Raw genomic sequence first — 20,286 nt, 5'->3', positions numbered from 1 at the left:
CCCAGGAGTGTGGGCCTCTTGCTAACATCCTAAACTTGGAGTCTGTGGTCACAGTTACCACATATAGGATGCTGCTGACTCATGCCATGTATGGTCTTCAGAGTCTTCTGGGAAAGGAAAACAAACTGTTGGGTGGGGGGTTCCCCTGAGAGTTCCCCTGAAAGTTCTGTTCTCTGAGCATTGAGGAATTTTCCTCCAAATAAAGTAATACTGAATTGTAGAATGAGCCAGCACGAAAGGAGATTGTGCAGCGCACTGTGCTGCTCTCTCCAGCACGGTTCGAGGGGTGTTCCCCAAATACTCCCACTACCCCCTGCTGTTGGTCTATGGTCCTGCAAATATGTCCTCCCTCAAGGATTTCCTCACTGTCAGCAAGAAAGGAATTGGCATTGAAGCCGTGTCCACCACCATCTCAATGGTAGTGTCCCTCCCTTTGAGCCAGGAGGCCAGACGTGTGTAATAGCATCTTGGGATAGGTTGATTAGAAAATAGTTTAATTACAGAAAGACATTTCAATGATTGGCTGTGATTGTCTGGTCTTTATGTACATTACTGATCTATGGTAGCCTCACAGTTGATTGTTTCAACACTGGCATCAACCAGGTGACCATTTAGCCCTTCAAACCTGGTCCAACATTCAATTAAATCATAGCTGATACCAAATTCATTTTGTATGTTTGCTCCTCATTCCTTGATAGCTCTACTTTTCCAGCACCAAGAAGAAGATTAATCGCCATCAGTCTTGAAAAGTTCAACTGCACATTTGCAGCAGTGTATAAGGTGCACTGCACTAACTCACCAAGGCTTCTTATCATCAAAGCTCCCATGACCACTATTACCGAGATTGACAATGCAGTAGAAACATGGGAGCATTGCCACCTGCAAGTTTCCCCCAACCCAATCACCATCCAGACTTAGAAATTATCACCATCCCTTCACTGTCATTGTGTCAACATCCTACAACTCCCTCCCTAACAGCATTGTGGGTCAACCTACCATACGGGAACTGCAGCGGTTCAAGAAAGCAACTCACCACCATCTTCTCAGGGGCAACTAAAGATGGACAATAAATGCTGGCCCATCTAGCAACATCCGTGTCCCATGACCAAAAAAGACCCCAAATTCAACAGCCTTTTGGGATTGGGAGAGAATTATCACTGGCTTCTGTGTAAAATGCCCTTTCTGTCATCTCTCCTGAACACACACTGGTCCCAATTGTATATTTTTCCTAATCAGCCTGTTCAGAGATGTTATGACAGCCTTCTGGAGCAGGTGGGACTTGAACCTGGGTCTCTAGGCCCAGATACCTCCACTCCACAAGACCCTAAAGAACTTAAGCATTGCAAGCCCAACATTTTCACACAATGCCATCTCCTCTGACTCGCTCTAATTTTAAGATTATTTAAATACTCCTTTATGCTGGACTTTATCACAGGAGAAAGTAGCTTATCGCTAATTACTCTAACATTTTTTTGTTTAAATTATTGTAAATACTTCACTTAGATTCTTCCCTAATCTTCTGTATGGGAGAGAATCCAAACCAATTAGGCAATTTATCCTTGCCATTTCAAACCTTGAAAAAATTCTCTTAAAAAAAGTCAATTTCTGCAGCTGACTCATTGATTTCTTACAAAGATATTAAGAAGGGAATTATTCTGTGGTTTTAAGTAAACATTTTATTGGATTTATTCACAGGAATAATTGCCTTTGCTTTAACTTCCTTCTGTTTTTCTCCTTGAACTTGGCTTCTCCTTGAACTTGGTTTCTCTGGGTCAGATTTTCCAAGAGATGGCAATTATAGTCCGATTGCCACTCTGCTCCCAGGTTTTTATCTGCTAAGGGATTGCTCCACATTTTCAGCAGGAAGTTCTGACCAAAAGCAGAGCATGCCCTAAATCCAGCTGTGTCCTTGCGTTGCAGGATAGTCGATGATGGGGAAGTGGGTGAAGGTAAGCCATGTCCCCTAGCTCACGGCGGTGGTTGCTATATTCTGTGGTTTAAATATCCAAATTATAGAGAGCTAATTTCACAGCTGCTTTGAAAGGTTAAGTATGAGGTTAGGCTCTGGGTGCTCTTGGGCAGTACGGTGGCTCAGTGGTTAGCACTGCTGCCTCACAGTGCCAAGGACCCAGGTTCAGTTCCACCTGGGTGACTGTCTGTGTGGACTTTGCATATTCTCCCTGTGTCTGCGTGGGTTTCCTCTGGGTGCTCTGATTTCCTCCCACAGTCCAAAGATGTGCAGGTTAGGTGAATTGGTCATGCTAATTGGCCCTGGTGTTCAGGGATGTGTAGGTTAGGTACAATATAGGATAGGGGAATGGGTCTGGGTGGATTACTCTTCACAGGGCCAGTTTGGACTTGTTGGGCCAAAGGGCCTGTTTCCATATGAAAGGAATTCTAATTCTAAAAGATGCCAAGTGGGTAGTGTGCTGAAGTGCCCAGTGGGTAGACTGTCAGGGAAATAGGTAAGTAGGCTGCAAGATGCTGAGGGGTCAGGGTGTGAGGGCATGGAGTAGGCAGAGTGCCAGTTGACTAGGGTCCCAAGTGAGTAAGATGCCATTGAGTCTTGTTTAGATGCCAGTTGCAAGATGGTAAGGGCACTGGTTAATTGAGGGTTTCGGGTGGAATGAGTTGGGCAGAGGTGTATCAGATCCGGGGGAGAGGGGAGGTGTCTGCAGGCATGCGGGGGGTGGGGGAGGAGGTAGGGGGTGGGGGAGGAGGTAGGGGTGTAAAATGAATAAAATATATTCTTAAAACCGCAGAGAGAAAAAAAATCCTTTTTAACATCTTTGTAACAGGTCAATGAGCCTGACCTTCTTCTAAGAGAATATTTTCAGTATTTCAAAGGTCGGGGGAATGTTCTGGTAATTGCCATGGACTCTGTTACATCGGACATTCTGAGGGGTTCTGATGCACACCTTCCATCGACACTACAGAGAAAGTCTTCCTAGGCATCAGAAAATCTGGATCCTCTCTTTTCTGGCTTCTTCCATTTTAAAGTTATCTTCCTTGTTTTCAAACCCAGCCGGCCTCTATCATTCCCTCCCCCTTCTTCCAGCCTGACAAATCTCAGCCATCCCTGTTTTTCTCTCATTCTGGTGTCTTCCACATCCCCCTCCCGCCATTGATTTCAGTTGCTGCAACATTGGAGATCATGGCGTCAGCTCAGGAATTCCATTCGGAAAGCTTTTTTCCTCCTTCTCTTCCTTGAAGATGCTCTTTTTAAATCTATCACTTTGGCAAAGCATTTGGTCTCCTCTTGTAATATCCCAGGTTGCTCAGTGCTTTGGGGTTATTGTATAGAATCATAGAACTCCCTGCATTGTGGAAGCAGGCCATTCAGTCCTTTGAATCCCTACTTTGTCCCTGTAATCCTATATTTCCCACGGCTAATCCACCCAGCCTGCACATCCCTGAACACTCAGGGAAATTTAGCCAATCCACTCTAGCCTGCACAACTTTGGACTGTGGGAGGTAACCTAAGTACCCAGAGGAAACCCATGCAGACACAAGGAGAATGTGCAAACTCCACACAGACACCTGAGGCTTAAATTTGAACCCAGGTCCTTGGCACTGTAAGGTAGCAGTGCTAACCACTGAGACACTGTGCCATCCAGGGGTGCTATGTGAATGAAAGGTGCTAATGTTGGTGATGGGACAATTCCAATCATGATATGTGTAAGGCAGAGGAGAACTTTAATCGTGATACCAACCATTGTCAAATTGCTTGGGCACCACCAACTCTCATGGGATCACAACGTGAGGATCGTGTGCTTGACCCTAATGCTGGGCTCTTGGGGAGCCTATACCTCCTCCAGGAGACACTATCATTCAAGAAAAGTGCGCAGATACGAACCAATTTTCTAAAAATCAGAATCTTCTTGGCCAAGCTATTGCAATGGAATGCCTCAGCAGTGAATTCAATTATCAACTACAAATGAGTCACTGTTGGAATATGGGTGAGGCAGTGGGAGTAGCCACTGGATGAGAGTGATCCAGCACATCAGACTTCTGGGTGCAAGGGTTAAAGTCCCATCATGACAGATGGTGGAATTTGAATTCAATAAAAATCTCGAATTTTAAAAGCCATCCTAATAGCAATCGAAATTCACAATTTCTTGTCAGGGAAGAAAATCTGTTATCCGTACCTAGTCTGGCCTACATGTGACTCCAGACCCACAGCAATGTGATTGACTCTAAACTGTCCTCCAGGCAATTAGGGATGGGCAATAAATGCTGACCCTGCCAGGGATGTCCACAATTCATTACCTTCACTCTGTTCTAACATTCTGTAAGATCTGCTCTTATAAATAGAGCAAAGAACAGTCCAGCACAGGAACAGGCTCTTCGATCTGCCAAGCCTGTGGTAACACATGATGCCTTTCTACGCAGTCCATATCCCTCTATTCCCTGCCTATTCGTGTATCTGTCCAGAGGCCTGTTAAGTCTTGCTGTCATACACACGTCCCACTACCATCTCTGGCAGTGTATTCCAGGCACTTACCACCTCTGTATTAAAGAAAACTTGCCTCTCACATCACCTTTAGATTTGCCACCTTTCACCTTAAACCTGTGTCCCCCAGTATTTGATGTTTCTACCCTGGGAAAATGTCAATTAAACTCCATGTATGCACTTTGGTTTCATAAGCCTTTTGTATCCTTACCTAATGAAATCTATCAATCTCAGTTTTGAACTTTTAATTGACCTCCAGAGTTCCAGTGTGAACTGCTCCTTACAGACATGATGCCTGGATTCTGGGTTCCCTCAACCCTCAGCTAGGGGAAATAATTTCTTTCTATTCAACCTTTAAATACATTTGATTCGATCATCCCATTAATCTCTACCCTTGAGGGAATATAAGATTAGTTTATGGAGCCAGTCCTCATTATTTAACCCTGGTGTAATTCTGTAAATCGATACTACACTCCCTGGAAGACCAACAATGCGCTGAGTGGAATTTAGTCTGAGTAAGTTAAAGCTGACATCCACACTATAATTTCATGTGAGTAATCTTTGGAGTGGAACTGATTTTTGATGTTTTGTATATAATCTGTTACAGTGAATTCACTGTCCCCTTCCTCTAGGGAGACTCCATCAGTGTCATGGCCCCTCAGGACTTGCATTTGCAAAGAGCCTTTCCACACCTCAGAAGGCGACAAAGCAAGGGTGATGTGAGGCAAAAACATTTTCACCTAGCGAGTAGTTAGGGTCTGGAATGCACTGCCTGGAAATATGGTGGAGGCAGGTTCAATGGAGGCATTCAAAGGGGCATTGCATGACTATTAGATTAGATTCCCTACAGTGTGGAAACAGGCCCTTCGGCCCAACGAGTCCTCACCGACTCTCCAAAGAGTAACCACCCAGACCCATTTCCCTCTGACTAATGCACCTAACACTACGGGCAATTTAGCATGGGCAATTCACCTGACCTGCACATCTTTGGACTGTAAACCGGAGTACCCAGAGGAAACCCACACAGACACAGGGAGAATGTGCAGACTCCACACAGACAGTTGCCCGAGGCTGGAATCGAACCTGGGTCCCTGTTGCTGTGAGGCAACAGTGCTAACCACTGAACCACCGTGCCACCCAACTATCTGGGCAAAAGGCAAGAGATTGGCATAAGCTAATAGAACTAGAGTGGGCATGATGGACCTCTTTCTGCACTATAACAATTCTGTGATTCTGAGTTCCACTTTACAGATTTGGGGTGTAATCATTGTTGCAGAGAAGCACAGTTATCAATTTATACACGGCAAGTTAGTTGGGAGGTCATGTTGCAGCTGTATAGGACATTCGTTAGGCCCCTATTGGTCCAATCTGTGCAGTCCTGGTCTTCCTCCTATAGGAAGGATATTGTGAAACTTGAAAGGGTCCAGAAAAGATTTACAAGAATATTTCCAAGGTTGGAGGGTTTGAACTATAGGGAGAGACTGAATAGGCTGAGGCTGTTTTCCCTGGAGCATCGGAGCTGAGGGGTGACCTCATATAATAAAATCATGAGGGGCATGGATAGGATAAATAGGCAAAGTCTTTTCCCTGGTGTAGGGGAGTCGAGAACTGGAAGACATAGGTTTAGAATGAGAGGGGAAAGATATAAAAGGGACCTAAGGGGCAACTTTTTCACACAGAGGGTGGTACATGTATGGAATGAGCTGCCAGAGGAAGTGGTGGAAGCTGGTACAATTACAATATTTAAAAAGCATCTGGGTGGGTATACGAATAGGAACGGTTTATAATGATATGGGCTAAGTGCGTGCAAATGGGACTAGATTAATTTAGGGGATCTGGTCGGCATGGATGAGTTGGACCGAAGGAACTGTTTCTGTGTTTCAACATCTCTGACTATAAATTCTCACTGAGAAATATGACAAATGGTGAACTGGGTTGATTGTGTCTTGAATATTGATTTCAGGACATCAGAGAAACTGCCCTGCTTGGCTTTGAAAGTGACCTTGGCATCTTTTACATTGACTGAAGAGAGATCAGATGGTTGAATATCTTATCTGAAAGATGGCACTTCTAAAGATGTGGAGCTGCTAGCGAGTTTTGAGAAACTTTGTAGCTCAGGTTGAGATTCTGGATTAGGTTTGCACACTGAGCTGGAAGGTTCATTTTCAGACATTTCGTCCCCAGACTAGGTAACGTCTTCAGTGAGCCTCTGGACAAAGCACTGCTGATGATTCCTACTTTCTATTTATATGTTTGGGTTTCTTTGGGCTGGAGATGTCATTTCCTGTGGTGATGTCATTTCCTGTGGTGATGTCATTTCCTATGGTGATGTCATTTTCTGTTCTTTTTCTCAGGGGGTGGAAACTGGGGTAAATGTGGATAAGCCAACAGCTACCTGACCTCAGAGGCAAGAGGACTACCTGTTGAGACAGAGCTGGGCTAACACTGAGAAATAACTGAATCTCACGAATTAATGAATAGGAAAAGAATCCACAAGATTACAACCCTGTCGCTCATTAAAACTATCCAACCCCTCAACCTTTTATGCGCTTTTTTTGGCTCAAAAAGGGCAGAAGAACAAAAGGAATGCTTTCCATCACATAAAATCCCATCTGGTAAACTCATTTTCCTGAGCAGGGCTGTTTATTTTCTCTCTAACTGAAGCCTCCTGCCTGCGGATAAAATGCACGCACTCTGTAAACTCGGATACGGATAAACATTTTATATCTTTGAAGGAGGGGTTGTTACTTTCACTATTAAAGATGGAAAGGAGAGCAAAGACTTGCATTTGCATAGTACCTTCTACCAGCTCAGCAACACCATCGCTCCCCTCCCCCCACCGTCACTCCACCAACAAGGTATCACAGCCAACAAAATACTCTTTGAAGTGTAATAGTCCCTGTTGTAATATGTGCAAGCAATCACAGTTTAGAAAGAGAAAACACTTTTAAAATAAAGGTGACTAAATTATGTTTGCATTGCTATTATGAAGAGAAAACTGGCTACAAAACAGCAAACAGAGAATAGAAATTAAACATAATTACTCAGACTTGGTTACATGTGGGGAGTGCTGTTCAACAAGGATCAGGGCTGGGACCACGGCTGCTCACTGTTTACATTTTAACAACTTGGACTCAACAATCAGAAGCAATCATTTCCAAATTTGCTAACACATGGGAGGACAGTGGCAAAACACAGGAAGACAGTGGTAAGAAAGGGAGTGCAGTTTTTTTAAAAGGGCTGCAGCAGAAATAAGGGCGAGGTTTTGAGAAGAATAAGGAAAATTAAGAGTCTAAGTGTGGTAGTGAAACAGGGACCTGGAGTGTAGGTATCAGTGAGAGTACAGACACAAGTTAATCAGGCCAGAAAGGAAAAGCAGATTTAACTCTAGAGTTTGTCTCAGAGCAGATGCTGTATGTCAGGACCCTGACTAAGCTAGAAGCACTCCAAAACTTGATAGCCATTGAAAGTGGCCAAACAGATTGAGTACCAACCTGTAAATCCTTCCCAGACACGTATGGTTGGTGGTAGGGGAGGTGTAAGCATGAGATGACTTCATCAAGTTCCGTCTTGAACAGATTTCTCACAAAGTACTTACATCTGAGTTACATGATGATCTCTTGTGAGACAACACACACAGCTTGAGACCATAGGAACAGGTGTAGGCCATTCAGCCCCTTGAACCTAATCCATCATTCAGTAGGATCATGGCTGATCCAACACTCCTGATGTCCACTTTCCTGCCTTTCCCCCAAACCCTTGATTTTCCTTAAGAGTAAATGCATATTATCATCTCAAAAGATGAGGGCAACAGATACAAGAGAACACCACACCCTGTAGATTCCCCTCCAAGCCACTCACCATCCTGATTTGGAAATATATCGCTGTTCCTTCACTGTAACTGGGTCAAAATGTTGGAATTCCCTTCCTCAGGGCACTGTGGGTCCACCAACTGTACATCGACTACAGCGGTTGAAAAGACAGCTTACTACTGCCTTAGTAATAAGAGTTCAAGAGGTGTGTGGCACTGAATGGGGCTCTTGAGCCCATTGAGTCTGTGCCAGTCAAAAATAAGCACCTCCCCATTCTAATCCCTTGGTCCTGTGGTCCTCAAGGACAATTAGGGATGGGTGATAAATGGAGAGAGATGCTCACATCCTGTGAATTAATAAACTCCTTCGCTAAGTGTACTGTAGTTTAGCTACACCAGCTGGACAGCAGCACTTCAATGTGGTGATTCACTGCCAGCTACTTTGTTGGAGTGTCCATATCCGATGAATGAATAGAAAAGAATATAGAATAAATGAGCAGGAGAGGTGAATTCTTCCTGGGCTGATATTTATCCTTCAACTGATGGCATTAAAACTTACCTCATTGTGTAGAATCTTGCTCTACACACTTTGGTTTCACATTTCCTACATTATGACAGTGACTGCACCTCAATCAAAGCACTGCATTCACTGTACAGTGTTTGCAATGCCGTCAGACTTTCTTTCCTCAATTTGTTTCATATTGTTCTAAACAGTGGACTCTTACCAAGGACCATTAACAAGTAACAACAAGGCTTCGTTCTTTCAGCGCTGACTCGGAGGAAGTTGCCTCGAGGAGGGATCAGCTGGAATCTTCATTGAAGGGATCTGTCTGTAATCAGTTGCAGATGTTAACGTCAGCTGTATGCAGTAGAAATTCCCTGTCAATGATTTGTTTCTGGGAAGAATGTGTTCTTTTAGGAACTCCATTTGAAAGCGCTTGACAACCGCGTGGATGAATTGACTTTCTCATTTGGAGCTTGCTTCAAGTGTAGACCCCAGCTTCAAAGTTGGAGTGAGCAGACAGTTATCTTTGGGGGAGGCAATGGCTTAGGCAATCAATTAAGAGACCCATGTAATGTTCTGAGGACCTGGGTTCATATCCTGCTTTGGCAGATGGTGGGATTTGAATCCAATTTAAAAATAAAATCTGGAATAAATAATCTACTGATGAGCATGAAACCATATCAACCAACTTTTAAAAATCCATGTGGTTCTTAATGCCCTTCAGGGAAGGAAATTTGCCATCCTTACCTGATCTGGCCTACAAATGACTCCAGCCCCGTAGCAATATGGTTGACTCAACTGCCCTCTGAAATGGCCTAGCAAGCCGCTCAGTTCAAGGGTAACTAGGGGCTGGGCAATGATTGGTGACCAGCTAGTGTTGCCCATATCATGCAAGTCTTGAATATACTCAATGATTGAGCATTCATTGCTATCTGTGCTGGAGACTTTCAAAGATTCACAAGTGCAATGAAGAAATTTCTCCTCATCTCAGTCTTTAAAGACTGGCCCTTATCTTGAGACTTTGCACCGTGCCCTTCCCCACTGATGGGTCACTCTTCAGCCCGGGACAACAGCCCTCAGAAGCTATCCTGTCAAACCCACTCAGAATGTTCTACACGCTAATGAGATCTTCTCTCACTCTTGGTGTAAGTCAGTGATGGTACTCCCCAGGGAGCAGTGTGTTGTGTTTGGATGGAAGGGGTGCAGCATGGTTCGCTAGCCAACCACAAGGTGGAGCACTTTGTGGAGGGTGTTCATGAGGTGTAACCAGAGATTACATGCTGTGGAGAGCTGGAGCCATTCCTTTAGAGGATATTCGCAGGCCAAGATAAGTAAGGAAAGAGGGAGGAGTACAGACCCGATGGATCGAAGGGCTTCTTCTGAACTGTACGATTGTACGACCAAGTTGTTTTGCAAACATTCACAACATTTCATTGCAACACAATCAAGGAATTTGTTTGTTATCCAATTCTATTTTCAATCTTATCCTCCTACCTTTACCCAGTCTAATTTACCTTGTCTTGACTTCCTTGACACTACTGTTTCATTTATCACCTGAACCTGTTCCCTTTTGTTGTCTTCAGTTGCAAATCCCCTGTTCTTCTTGATTCAGCTTTCACTGGATTGGAATCTAGATTTGTTGCCTCGTCTCATACCTTCATCTATTCTTTCCTAGAACTTTGAAACTATGGGTCTTCTTAATTCCCAAGAGAGTCCCCTGCAAAGTGTGGAACAATCCTCCAGATTGTGAAAGTCTCTCCCCTCTCCCTCATTGTCCCCTCCAAGCTGTGGGGCAGCTCACTTTTTTCCAGTCGAGTCACCCTCATCCTGCTATATTCCAAAACCCAGTCTTAGCTTTGCTTGACCATTTGATGGATCTCACCTTTTCTCTTGCATTCCACTTCCTGTGGTGGTGTTTGAATAAGTCCAAACTTCCTACTTTTCATAGAAAAGTATTCATCTCCAACCTGTGGCACAGAGATCCTGCAACCTTTCATTGAGCTCCGCCGGACTAGTTATAGATAGTTCCTGTGAAGTACTTTTATCTTTTTATTAGTTCGCTGGTTTAATGATTAACATGAGAGGAGTGGGTGACTGAGCTTTGACCCTGTGCAGTGCTGAGGGTTGTACTCAGTGAGTCTCAAATTTGGAATCTCTAAACCAGGAGACAGCCAGGTAGATGCAGGTGGTAGCATAGTGGTCATACCACTGGACTGGGAACCCAGAATAGTGTGCTGGGGAATATATCCACCCCTCACCTGGCGCTGTTATGACATGGGTTGCTTTCATACAATCACTAATTCTCACCTACTTCTAGACCCTTTATCACATTAGATGGGTTGCTTTCAGTACAGCTCATTTATTCTCTCACACTCTTTGCCCTTGTTAACACTTATTCAGCTCCTCTTCTGTACTGGCCTTTTATCCCTAAAACCCTTGTTTCTTGTCCCTTTCATATCTCTCTCTCTCTATGGCTTCCATCTTCACCTATACACACACCTCCTTTTCTCCCTCCCCACCAACCTCATCTTCAGCATACCTTGCTGCTAACAGTTCTGATGAAGGGTCACTGGACTCTAAGTGTTAATTCTGTTTTCTCTCCACAGATGCTGCCAGTCTTGCTGAGTTTCACCACCATTTTCAGACCTCCAGCAACTGCTATTCTCTATTTTGTTATGTTCATGCATAGGGGATATGGGTTCAAGTCTCACCACAACTCCTGATGAAATTAACATTTAATTGCAAGTTATTCTCAGTAATAGTGACCACACAGCTATCATAATAATCCATCAGGTTCCTGCCGTTTAGGGAAGGAAATTTGCTGTCCTTGTTGTTTTAGCCGACATGGGCAGGAATAGTTGCTGGATGTTCCAGGTTTTAGACCTTTAAAAAAGTACAGGGAGGGGGTTACATGAGGAGTGGAAGTAGCATTGTTAATTAGGGAGTAGTATCATAGCTGCAGAAAAGGAGGTTGTTGAGGGGAGGGTTTATCTACTGAGTCAGTATGGGTGGAAGTCAGGAACAGAAAAGGAGCAGTCACCTTATTGGTTGTTTTCTATAGACTCTGCAATAGCAGCAGAGAGATGGAAGAACAGATTGGACAGCAGATCTTGGAAAGGTGCAAATGTAACAGAGTTGTTGTTATGGGTGACTTCAACTTTCCCAATATTGATTGGAACCTCCTTAGTGCAGATGGTCTGGATGGAGCCAATTTTGTCAGGTGTGTCCAGGAAGGATTCCTGACTCAATATATAGATAGGCCGATTTGAGGGGAGGCCATATTGGATTTGGTGCTAGGCAATGAGCCAGGCCAGGTGTCAGATTTCTTGTGGGAGAGCACTTCAATGACAGTGACCACAACTACCTCCCCTTTACCATATCCATGGAGAGAGATAGGAACAGACAGTATGGAAAAGTATTTAATTGGGGGAGGAGAATATTGCTACTAGACAGGAACTGTGGAGAATAAATTGGGAACAATTGTTCTATGGGAAATGCACAACAGAAATGTGGAGGCTGTTTAAGGAGGACTTTTTGTGAGCGTTGGATAACTTTGTCCCACTGAGTCAGGCAAGGAATGATAAGGTGAAGGAGCCTTGGATGACAAGAGAAGAGGAGCTTCTCGTCAAGAGGAAGAAAGAAGCTTACTTAAGGTTGAGGAAGGATATGGCCCAGCTTTAGAGGATTACAGGGTGGTTAGGAAAGAACTCAAAAATGGGCTGAGGTGAGCTAGGAGGGGGCACAAAAAGGCAGGAAGGATTAAGGAAAACCCAAATGCATTCTACACTTACATGAGAAATAAGGGAATGATCAGAGAGAGGGTTGGGCCGATCAGGGATAGGAGAGGGAACTTGTGCCTGGAGTTTGAACAGGTAGGGGAGGCCCTAATTGAGTTTCCACTAGAGAGAGGGATCTTGTTGATAGTGAGAACACTGTGGACCAGATTAATAGGCTTGAACAGATTGATATTAAGGAAATGGATGTGCTGGAAATTCAGCGAAGTGTCAAGATAGACAAGTGCGCAGGGCCAGACCAGGTATGTCCAAGGTTATGACAGGAAGTGAGGAATATGATTGCTGTGCCTCTGGTGATGATCTTTGCGTCCTCACTGTCCACGGGTGTAGTACCGGATGATTGGAGGGAGGTGAATGTTGTTCCTCTGTTCAAGAAAGGGAATTACAGACCAGTCAGTCTTACGTCTGTGGTAAGCAAGGTACTGGAAAGGATTCTGAGAGATAGGATTAATGACTATTTGGAAAGCAGCTAGTTGGAGGTATGGGATACAGGGAAATTTGGCTGTCTGGATACAGAATTGGCTGGCTGAAATAAGACAGCAAGTGGTAATGGATGGAAAGTATTCCACCTGGAGGTTAGTGACCAGTGGTGTCCTGCAGGGATCTGTTCTTGGGCCTCTGCTCTTTCTAGTTCCTATAAATGACTTGGATGGAGAAGTGGAAGGGTGTGTTAGTAAGTTTGCCAATGACGCAAAGGTCGGTGGTGTTTGTGGGCAGTGTTGAGGACTGTTGCAGGCTAAGTCCTAACTCAGTTCAAGGACAATTAAAGATTGGTAACAAATAATAATCTTTCAGATGATGCCCAGATCTCATGGAAACAGGAAATAGTGTCTCTGATGACTCTGCAACACAACTTAATTCCATTCCATTCTATGTCCCTCTGTTGAAAACATTTATCCATTCCCTTTTTGACAACTCTTCAGGATTTTTCTCCACTTTGGTTTTGGAGAGATTCTTTTGCTCAAGGATCCTCTGGATAGAAAAAGACTCTTCCCTTCACTTTCACTCTTCCCTTAAATTGATTTCTGTGAATTCCTATTGGACATAGGTTTAGGGTGCAAGGAGAAAGATTTAAAAGGGACGGAAGGGGCAACTTTTTCACGCAGAGGGTGGTACGTGTATGGAATGAGCTGCCAGAGGAAGTGGTGGAGGCTGGTACAATTGCAACATTTAAAAGGCATCTGGATGGGTATATGAATAGCAAGGGTTTAGAGGGATGTGGGCCAAGTGCTGGCAAATAGGACTAGATTTGGTTAGGATATCTGGTCGGCATGGACAAATTGGACTGAAAGGTCTGTTTCTGTGCTGTACATCTCAATGACTGGTTTCGATTAGCATGAGACTTGTGGTTTGGGCTTGTATTTTACCCATTCATTTTAATTTATTGACAGGATATGGAAGTTGTTGGCAAGATCAGCGTTCATTACCCATTCCTCATTGCTCTGAGGATATTTAAGAATCAAACACATTGCTGTGGGTCCGGAGTGATATGTAGGTCAGCTCGAACATGGATCGAAGGTTTCCTTCTGTCTCATTGACTCCTTGACTCTGCTGATAATTTGTGACCAGTAGCAGTTTCCTTTCGTCCATGAGTCATTCCTGCTGAAGGCCTTATGCTCGAAATGTCAATTCTCCTGCTCCTCGGATGCTGCATGACCTGCTGTGCTTTTCTAGCACCACACTCTTGACTTTGTCCATGAGTTACTGTAATGAGGATCTGGTTGGTTTCATCGAATTATTATATTTACATATACAAAATGCTGCTATCTGAACGTACATCTCTCAATAGTACATCTCTCTCTTATATGTGACTATTGATATCTCTCTTACATGATACAATACATTACCACTACTTATATTTACTGACCGGAAGAGATAGCTTCACTGAAATTACTTCATTGAAACCCTACATTATTTGTGAATCCCTCAATTTGATATCCCCTAAAGCTTTCTTTTCTAATCAAGAGAGCCCAGTTTCTCTCAAACATTCCTCACCATTGTGGATTCCTGGGGTCATCTTAGTGAATCTCTCCATGGCCTTGATTCCCTACTCGATGTGAGACCCCAGAATCCAGCTAGGCCTTATATTCCACTTGTTGCTTGATAATTGGCATTAAGCGCTAAGGATAGTTTTCAATAATAGGCAAAAAGCCTGTTGTAGTGTGATGGAAATAACTTTGGAACAATGCATAATGATAATCCTTCATTCATTCATGGGATGTGGGAGTTGCTGGCAAGGCCAACAATTGTTGCCTATCCCTCAACTGACATCTTTCAGCCATTTCAGAGGGCGTTGAGCATCAACGACATTGCTGTGGGTCTGGAGTCACATGAAGGCCAGACGGGGTAAAGATGGTGGACTTCCCTCCCTTAAAGGGGCCAGTGATAATGGTTGCTGAAAATGTGTTGCTGGAAAAGAGCAGCAGGTCAGGCAGCATCCAAGGAACAGGAGATTCGACGTTTCGGGCATAAGCCCTACTTCAGGAATAACCATTGATAATGGTTGTCATGGTCACCATCACTGAGACTAGCTTTCAATCTAAGTTTTGTTAATTGAATTTAAGTGCCACTAGCTGCTGTGGTGGGATCTGAAACCATGCCCCTCAGAGACAGGATTGCTGGCCCACTGACATTATCGCCGTCAAGATGGTGTCAGAGACCTGTGATTAACTATAGAGAAATGGAAGGGACTTGCTGACATTGATCTATCTAACAGCAAAGGCAACAATCAAAAGGATTAAGTAAAAACTGAAAGAACTGTGGATGCTGTAAATCAGAAGCAAAAACAGAAATTGCTGGAAAAGCTCAAGAGGTCTGTGAAGAGAAATCAACGTTTTGATGCAGTGGCCCTTCCTTAGAATTGATAATAGCTTAGAAAAAGTTGTTTTTTATGCAGAAGGTAGGGTGTGGTGAGGGGATAAGGAGTAAACGATAGGTAGAGCTAGAACCCCAAAAAAGAGAAAAACAGTTGGACAGACAAAGGAGTGGATAACAATCCATCGAGGAGAATAAATAGTTACTAATGGGGACTGTTAGTGGTGAACAATGGTTTGTGTGTAATATCAGACCATATGAAAGCAAGGATTGATATATGGGTGTTGGGGTAAGGATTTGAGAGAAGATGCCTAAAACTTAAAAACATTGAGTTAAGAAAGCTATAGGATTTCCAAGTGGAAAATGAGGTGCTATCCCACCCTGTTTCCTGGCCAACATCTCAGTCTCAGTGCTCAGAGCTCAGCACAAGCTGGAAGAACAGCACTATATTTTCAAAATATATCGCCATTCATTCACTGTCGAAAATCCTGAAACTCCCTCCCTAATGGCATTGTGACCGACAATGGTTCAGGAAGTTAGTTCACCATCACTTGCTCAAGGGTAACTGGGCATGGCCCCAGCCAGCAACACCCACATTCCATAAGTGATTAAAATAGAAATAACCAAGCAAGCAGTTATCACCACTTAGATATTTGTGGGAACTTGCAGCACACAAATTGGCTGTCATATTTTGGGCATTCCAACATTTCTCATTGGCTGTTAAGTGGTTTGGGCTGTCCTAAGCATGCCATATAAATGCAGTTGCCACAAGGGCAACTTGGGGCGGCACAGTGGCTCAGTGGTCAGCACTGCTGCCTCAGCACCAGGGACCTGGGTTTGATTCCAGCCTTGGGCGACTGTGCATGTTGTCCTGTGACTGTGTGGGTTTTCTCTGGATACTCCAGTTTCCTTCCACAGTCCAAAGATATGCTGGTTAGTGAATTGGCCGTGCTAAATTGCCCATAGCGTTTAGGGTTAGGTGCATTAGTCAGGGGTAAACAAAGGGTAGGGGAATGAGTCTAGGTGGGTTAGTCTTTGGAGCGTTGATGTGGATTTGTTGGGCTGAAGGACCTGTTTCTAAACCGTTGGGATTCTATTCTAAAAGCAGGTCAGAAGCTAAGAATACTGCGGTACGTAATCCAATTCCTTACTTCTCAAAGCCTGTTCACCACCTACAAGGCACAAGTCAGGAGTGTGATGAAATACTCCCCACTTGCCTGGATGAGTGCAGATCCAAAAACACTCAAGCAGCTTAATACCATCAAGTACAAAGCACCCTGCTTGATTAGCACAACTTCTACAAGCATCCAGTCTCCTCCACCACCAGTGCTCAGCAGTGTGTACCATCCACAAAATATACTGTTTAAATTCACCACAGATCCTGAGACAGCACCTTAGAAACCCACGACCACTTCCAAAGAGGATGACAAGGACAGTGGATACATGTGTACACCACGACCTACAAGTTCTCCTCTAAGCCACTCACCATCTTGACTTGAAAATATAGCACCCTTTCTGCACTGTGGGTCAAACTACATGAATTGCTGCGGTTCAAGAAGGCAGTTCACCACCACCTTCTCAAGGGTAACCAGGAACTGCCAAGAAATGCTGGCCCAGCCATCGAAGTTCATGTCCCAGAATTGAATAAAAAAGGGTGCTATACAAATGCAAGTTCATTCTATCCTCTCAGCGATCATGAAATGTGAGCCAAGTAATTCTGAAAAATCCTGAGTTCAAAAAAGTTGGACAGATGGTAAGCAGCACAGTGAGTTCAAACTTCTCTGCTGTTCATACTTATCTTTATCCACCCACCATCTACTAATGGTTATAGCAATTATTGCAGCGTGCTCTGTACTCAAACAGCATAGACTTTGAGCTGGCTCATGTGCCTTCCTTCACCTCATTAGCTTTCCCCCGTTAGATTAGATTAGACTTACAGTGTGGAAACAGGCCCTTCGGCCCAACAAGTCCACACCGACCCGCCGAAGCGCAACCCACCTATACCCCTACATTTACCCCTTACCTAACACTACGGGCAATTTAGCTTGGCCAATTCACCTGACCCGCACATCTTTGGACTGTGGGAGGAAACCGGAGCACCCGGAGGAAACCCACGCAGACACGGGGAGAACATGCAAACTCCACACAGTCAGTCGCCTGAGGCGGGAATTGAACCCAGGTCTCTGGCGCTGTGAGGCAGCAGTGCTAACCACTGTGCCACCGTGCCGCCCCGTTCTTACATTGAAATACTTCTTATGAACGCAATAAGAATTGGCTGCAACTCATCTGGCAAGGAGACTTGAGAGGAGGAGTGTGGAAATGTTGCTGGGGAAATGGAGATGTGGTGCTAATGTCACTGGACTAGGGTCCAGACTGATTACTGGCGTCATGGGTTCAAATCCCAACCGTGTCAGTTGGTGGAATTTAAATCCAGTTCACAAAATCTGAAATAAAATATTAGTGTTAATAATGGCGACCATAATCGATTGTCTGGGTCACTAATGCCCGTTAGAGAAGGAAATCAGCCATCCTTCTCTGGTCTGGCCTTCATGTGACTCCAGACCCACAGCAATGGTGGCTGACTCCTACTTGCTCTCTGAAATGACCAAGAGCATTTCTGTTCAAGAGCAGTTGGGGATGGGTAATTAATACTGCCTTGCCTGTGATGCTGGTCTTCCACAAAAGATTGAAACTAAACACCTCTGAAAGCTGATTTTGGAATGGGGTCAGTCGGATAACAGTCAGTCAGACAGTGGGATCGGTCAGATTATCCTGGATCTGTCAAATAATGGGGTCAGTCAGACGATGAGATCAGACAGATAACTACTAGCTCTCAATCATGAATAAAGTGATGGAAGGTGCCATCAACAGAGCTATCAAACAGCACCTGTTTCAACAGTAACCTGTCCAGTTTGGGTTCCACCAGGGCCACTCAGCTCCTGACCTCATTACAGCCTTGGTTCAAACATGGACAAAAGAGATGAATTCCAGAGGGGAGGTGAGAGTGACAGCCCTTGACATCAAGGCTGCATTTGACTGAATGTTGAGGAGTCCTAGCAAAACTGGAATCGGTGTGTATCAGGGGCAAACTCTCTGCTGGTTGGAGTCATAACTGACACAGGAAGGTAGCTGTGGTTGTTGGAGGTCAGTCATCTCAGCTCCAGGACATTTCTGCAGGAGTTCCTCAGGGTAGTGTCCTAGGCCCAATCATCTTCAGCTGTTCATAATGACCTTCCCTCCATCATAAGGTCAGAAGTGGGGATGATCAATAATGATTGTACAATGTTCAATATCATTTACAACTCCAAAGGTACTGAAGCAATCCATGTCAAAATCCAACAAGACCTGGATAGTATCCAGGCTTGGGCTGACAAGTGGCAAGTAACATTCACGCCATGCAAATGCCAGGCAATGACCATCATCAATAAGAGACAATCTAACCACTGTTCCCTGACATTCAATGGTGTTACTCCCACTGAAAAACCCAATATCAACATCCTGGGAGTTGTCATTCACCCGAAACGCAACTGTACTCATCATATATTTATACTGGCTACAAGAACAAGTCAGAGGCTAGGAATACTGTGGTGAATAACTCACCTCCTGACTCCCCAAAGCCTGTCCACCATCTACAAGACACAAGTCAGGAGTGTAATGGAATATTTCCCACATACCTGGATGGGTATAGCCCCAACAACACTAGAGAGGTTGCAGAAAAGATTTACACAGATGTTGCTGGGATTGGAGGGTTTGAGCTATAGAGAGAGGCTGAATAGGCTGGGGCTATTTACCATGGAGCATCAGAGGCTGAAGGTTGACCTTATAGAGGTTTATAAAATCATGAGGGGCAATAATAGGGTAAAAAGTCAAGGCCTTTTCCCCAGGGTGGGGGAGTACAAATCTAGAGGGCAAAGGTTTAAGGTGAGAGGGGAGGGGTTTAAAAGAGACCTAAAAAGGGCAACTTTTCCACACAGATGGTGATGTGTGTATGGAATGAGCTGCCAGAGGAAGAGGTGGAAGCTGGTACAATTACAACATTTAAAAGGTACTTGGATGGGTATATGAATAGAAAGGTTTAGAGGGATATGGCCCAAGTACTGGCAAATGGAACGAGATTGATTTTGGATATCTGGTTGGCATGGATGAGTTGGACCGAAGAGTCTGTTCCTGGATGTGTAACTCTATGACTCTATCTATAAACCTGGATCAGTCAGATAACCCTGGGATCCAATGACATCTTAAAGTTCAATTGGAAGCACTAGCTTTCAATTAAATCTGTTGGACTATAACCTGGCGTTGTGTGAATTTTAACTTTGTACCCCCCAGTCCAACACTGGCAAAGCCAAATCATGACTGCCTGGAAGTTTAGCGGAGGCAGATTGAATTGAGGCTTTCCCTCCAATGGTGCAGAGTTCCCTCAGCACCAGCCATACAACAGTACAGTCGTCCCACAGTACGCCCCCTCTGATCATACAGCACTCCTTCAGTACTGACCCTCTGACAGTGCAGTATTCCCTCAGTTTTACAACCCTGTGGCACTCTGTCAGTACTGACCATCTGACCCTGTGACACTCTCTCGGTACTCACCCTCCAACCATACGGCACTCTCAAATAATTGCTCCATAGTTGCACACCTTTAGTATTACCACTCTGAAAGGGTAACGGTCCTTCTGTATTAACTCTTGAAAATGTGATTGTCCCTCAAAATTGCTCCTCTGACAATGTAGCACTCCCTAAGTGTTGGCCCTTCGAACAGTGTGATTCTACCTCGGTAACTGTACTGCAAGAATTAGCCTGAGCTATGTGCTTACTGACTGACACGTCTTTATGAATTACTGACATTTGATCTGTCTGGTTTATGTGTTGTGTTTTTTTTTATTGAGGCAATATAAAATGATATAGGCAGCCT

General features: G+C 44.3%; 1 protein-coding gene and 1 long non-coding RNA gene across 4 annotated transcripts in view; one reads left to right on the top strand and one right to left on the bottom strand.

The window, feature by feature from the left end:
- Positions 1-20,286, top strand: part of LOC132823495 (uncharacterized) — a 162,251-nt gene that overhangs the window by 11,527 nt on the left and 130,438 nt on the right. The window lies entirely within an intron of this gene.
- The window catches only part of LOC132823494 (synaptopodin 2-like protein), a 98,828-nt gene that overhangs the window by 34,714 nt on the left and 43,828 nt on the right, over positions 1-20,286 (bottom strand). The window lies entirely within an intron of this gene.

This window comes from Hemiscyllium ocellatum, chromosome 16, assembly GCF_020745735.1.
Source record: "Hemiscyllium ocellatum isolate sHemOce1 chromosome 16, sHemOce1.pat.X.cur, whole genome shotgun sequence".
Lineage (NCBI taxonomy): Eukaryota > Metazoa > Chordata > Chondrichthyes > Orectolobiformes > Hemiscylliidae > Hemiscyllium > Hemiscyllium ocellatum.
This window is presented reverse-complemented; position numbering and strand designations above follow the sequence as displayed.